Genomic DNA, 4,794 nt, shown 5'->3' with positions numbered 1-4,794 from the left:
TTAGTGAAGGAAAGCCCCGAAGCACCCAAACCTGAAATCACCCGAGCTTCCATAGCACGAGCTTCCACAAATCGGTAGGATATCAGAAGGCCTCGAGGTGGTAAGCAGTTTTGACTGAGTCCCACCCAATGCCACACATCGAGCGACACATTCCCAGTGGATGAGAGAGAAAACCACCCGCATCATACGACTAAACATCGTGTAACTTATCCACCCGATATGAAGGACGACCTTAGGATCTGGGGGGCCCAGATCAATGGCAGAGATACGTCCCAATGACTGACCAGATTTGACAAGTCAAAAATCAAGATGACAGGGGATTTGAAGTCCAACATGGATGATGAGTTGGAAAACGATTCATGATTCACGGGCAATCTTGAAGTGAACATAATTAACGCCCATTCAAAAATGATTCAAGGAATCTGACACCTATTTTGTTGGGAAACTGGTGGCCACCTCCCTATGAGGCGTTACCCAGTGATGATGACGCGAAGCAAAGGAATTCAAATGGACAAAGGTAAGGAAACCAAAAGGCTAGGAAGCAGAAATGAACAGATAGACTGGCTTTAAGGCCATGACCTGACAGAAGTAGAGGGATGAACACAGAGAGGCAGATAAGAGTTAGCTAGACGCAGAAGCTAAGAGCAGATGATAAAGATAAGAAGCCGAGCTAACCTGAAGGCAGCATCGAGCCAGACAGAGCCAGAAAGAGTCAGAGAGCTTGTGTACTCCATTGAAGGCTTGAGAGGTTCAATCAAACTCCTTGGCATAGGCCTGTCATACTACTATGACCCTTAGAGGTCGAGTTTCAGTAAGGAGAGTCTGTGCATTCCATTCCTACTGAATTCATTCTGTTTAGTGAGTCTCGAATCGAGCTCATTGTTGTTAAAACTCTTCCTGAAAACATAATATAGAGGCCACCATTGAAAGGTTAGACCATGAGACGTAGCCCAGGACCATTGGGTGAACTCCTTATTAAACTTGTTTTGTTTACATGTTTGACTATTATGTTTTCTCTAACTGCCTCAATGTCTATGGATTTTGCAATCTTATCAATCCATTGCATAAAGTAACATAGGCACATCCATGCACATGAGTCTATAATACCTTTAGTTATTTGTCCTAGATAAATTCTAGATCACCACTGGTATTTATATTCAAGGTCTCAATGAGAAACTTATTCAATTTTTGCAGTGAAATCAACATCTATTCGACTATAAGAAATTTCATACACACAATGTGTATTTCTTCTTAGCACATCATCCACTCGATTCTCTTTACCTTTAAGGTGTCTTATCTCAAACTTGAATTCACTTAGAAAAGAAGTCCACCTAGCTTGACGAGCATTCAAATTAAGTTGATTGAAAAAACTTGTTAAGCTATTGTGATTAGTCATTAAAATACATTTCTTCCCCAATAGGTAATTTTGCCAAACCTTTAATGCGTGAACCACTGCAGTCAGTTCCAAGTCATAAGAAATTTATCGGTGCTCGTGCTTCTTTAACTTACGAGATTCATAAGCTAACACCTTTCCTTCCTACATCAGCACTCTTGCAACTCCTTATTGACACAAATCAGTGCACACTGTGTACTCTTTTTCCAGATATTCTACCTTCAACACAGGACCTTTGGTTAATTCATGTTTCAACTTCTCAAAGATTCGCTAACATTTGGCTGTTTAATTAAAAACTTTTCCCTTTTTCTGAAGTGAAGTTATAGGATACACAATCCTAGAGAACCCCTCTATAAAATGACAATAATATCCTACCAACCCCATAAAACACTGAATATCCACAACATTTTTAGGAACAGACCACTCCATGATGGTTTTAATCTTTTCAGGATCTACGCTATGCCATATGATAAGATAATGTGTCCTAAATATTGAATTTGATCCTTGTAGAAATCACATTTGTTGTATTTGGCATAAATTTGATTGTCACGCAATGTTTGCAATACTATCCTCAAATGTTTCTTATGTTCCTCCATGTTCTTTGAGTAGATTAGAATATCATCAATAAAAATCAAGACAAACTTGTCTAAATATGGGTGAAATATACAATTCATGAGACTCATAAAGGTAGCAGGTGCAATGGTAAGACCAAAGCGAAATACCATGAACTTGTAATTACCATAGTGAGTTAGAAACGTGTTTTTGCAAATGTCTTCATCTCTAATACAAATCTGATGATACCCTAAACGTAAATCTATTTTAAAGAACACACTATCTCCCTTGACTTGATTAAATAGATTGTCAATACAGTGTAGGGGGTATTTATTCTTAATGGTGAGCTTATTTAATTGTCTATAATCAATAAATAGCCACAAAATAACTCCCTTTTTCCTTACGAATAGTACAGGTGTTCCCCACGGTCACAAAATTGGCCAAATATAACATTTATCTATAATCTCTTGCAGCTGCATATTGATTCCATTAATTAAGGTATTCTCATATGATAAGGGGTTTTGGACAGAGGGGATGCTACTAGAACTAATTCAATGGTAAAATCAATATCTCGTTTAGGTGTGTTATAGACATTTTTGGGCACTACAACCCCAAGCATGAAATGTCCATAAACCAAGGGCTCCTAAGTCCCTAAAAGTGTTGTTCTAACCCCTAAAGGAACAAGGTCAACAGATTACAGATTCTCCCAGAAGTTCTCCATGAAAAACTGCTCAGAATTGGTCAAAACAGGATCATTTCAGCTGCTCCACTGGCCAAGTGCGTTGCATCTCACCTAATTACATTGTGTGGGTGCGTTGCAATTCAAAAATCCCTTCTATGGGGTGCGATGGGAGAGAAATGACAAATGGCAGTGTCATTCCGCGAGGTGGAGAGGCAATGGAAGCTTCCAGAAACTTATCCTGTGACACTTGCCTCTCTGAATTCGACCAAGGATGAGTAAGAGATCATCAATCTCCAAGTGGAAGCAAGAACTATCAGAGGAAAGACACTAATCAAATCATAATCTGACTCATCTCCATTACAGATATCTATATATGGATCCCTCATCCTAGAGATCCAGAGGCTGGAATTTTGCATATTGTAAGGAATTGTTGTTGGTTTCTTGAGACAAACATCAGATTGTTGGGTGATCTAAGCTTTGTATGAGGTGAAGAGGGGCTTCCTTGCTTAGAGGTTGATGCTAGGTCAGAACAATTGGTTGTAACTCCTCTTGGCTCTTTCTTGTTTATCAATAAAAGCTATTCAAGTTTTCCTCCATACTCTTGTGTCATTTATGTTTGCTACATTTGTATGGTCAATTTACATCTGATCCTAGATTGTTTATGATTATAGATCCATGTTCTTGTATAGTGTTGTGCTACTGTGATCTTACAGGTACTCTGTGAAGCTGGGCGTGCAAGGGAACAAGTAGCCAAAGACTATCAAGGAAGAGAGGAATCGAATCAGGAGATTAGCGCAAGACAGAGGTTGGTCTTCTTTGTTCCTCTCTATCTATACTTCATAAAGGAAAAACGAAAGTAGCTTTACTCTGTTTGTTTCTAAGGCAGCTGTCACACCTTAGTGGGATAAGCAGTTATGAGTAGACACTTTTCCCTGTAACAAAATGGCGACTCCACTAGGGACGAATTAGTTTGTTTGTTTATCTTCCTTGTTGTCTATTTCATAAACTTATAGGTAGCATTCGAACTACATTTTCCATAGCAAATGAAAAGTAGATAAATGCTACTTCAGTCCATCTATAGGATCTGTTTATGATTTAAACAACTGATTCACAAACTCTCTGATTTCCCTTGTGATAGCTCTTAGATCCTCCTTATATCTACCCCTGATTTTTGCATTACTGATTACATTTTGCTCGGCCAAAACCCATGAACTGAACTGCAAACTGTGACTCAAAACCCAAGCCAAGTCTCGTTTCTTGCCCAGCGCAGGTACTGTTCTGAGAATCTGAACTTCAGCGCACTTCCCGAGTGGAGAAGGTGCGCTGCATTTCAAATTCCCTATGTTACAGGTGCGCTGATCAGACTAGGCTTTGAACAGTGTTGGTTTCTATGATTCATTCTTTTCAGTTCTATTCCTGAATTTTGTTGCCTGTGATCAGTGTATGTCTGTTTGAAACCCCTTTTCCTTGTTGTTATTCCGCCTCCTTTGTACAAAAGAACTGTAAATGTTTTTGTGTGTTTGTTGAGTCATTTTCAGTTCTCCTTTGCAAAAGTAGCATAATCGTACTGTCGTCCTTTGATTTGAAACTGTTGAAAGTGTCGATTTCAATCATAGGAAAGAGTTTGAGTGTTGTTGATAGTCGATTATCCTATTACTATTGTTTTTGGTCTGAATTTGTAATTTTCTAGTGTCAAAAACAAGTATTCATTTCAAAATCGTAAGGTGTTGTGATCGTCTCCATTTTTTATTTCGAAAAGAAACTTGTAGATATTTGTCGCTTGAAAAGAAATTCAGATTTGTGCATCAACTTTCTTCTTATCATTCATATACTAAGAAAGTCGAAAAAAAATACATGCATGTGCATTTGCATATAGACAATCTGATTGGTTTGATTTAGGAAAGTGCATTTAGAGTGTGCTCTTTGCTCTTTGTGAAAAGATTATGTCTTTCTTTCCTTAGTAGCTAGTATTTTCATTGCACAAAGAAGATAAAAAGATTGTTTATCATCTTAGATTGCATTTTAGGAATTACATCTACATCTCGCGGTGAACCTGAAAGGCAAACTTCATAAACAAGATCAACCATAAAATAAATTCAATGAACCTAACAACGCTTTGGAACCTAACGCACAACATTTAGAAGTCTAGGCTAGAGAGATATTCCGG

Source organism: Pinus tabuliformis, chromosome 8 (assembly GCF_031772625.1).
Source record: "Pinus tabuliformis cultivar Carrire ecotype Pingquan chromosome 8, CPIR1, whole genome shotgun sequence".
NCBI classification, from domain to species: domain Eukaryota; kingdom Viridiplantae; phylum Streptophyta; class Pinopsida; order Pinales; family Pinaceae; genus Pinus; species Pinus tabuliformis.
The sequence above is the reverse complement of the archived record's forward strand: the minus strand, read 5'-3'. Positions refer to the sequence as shown.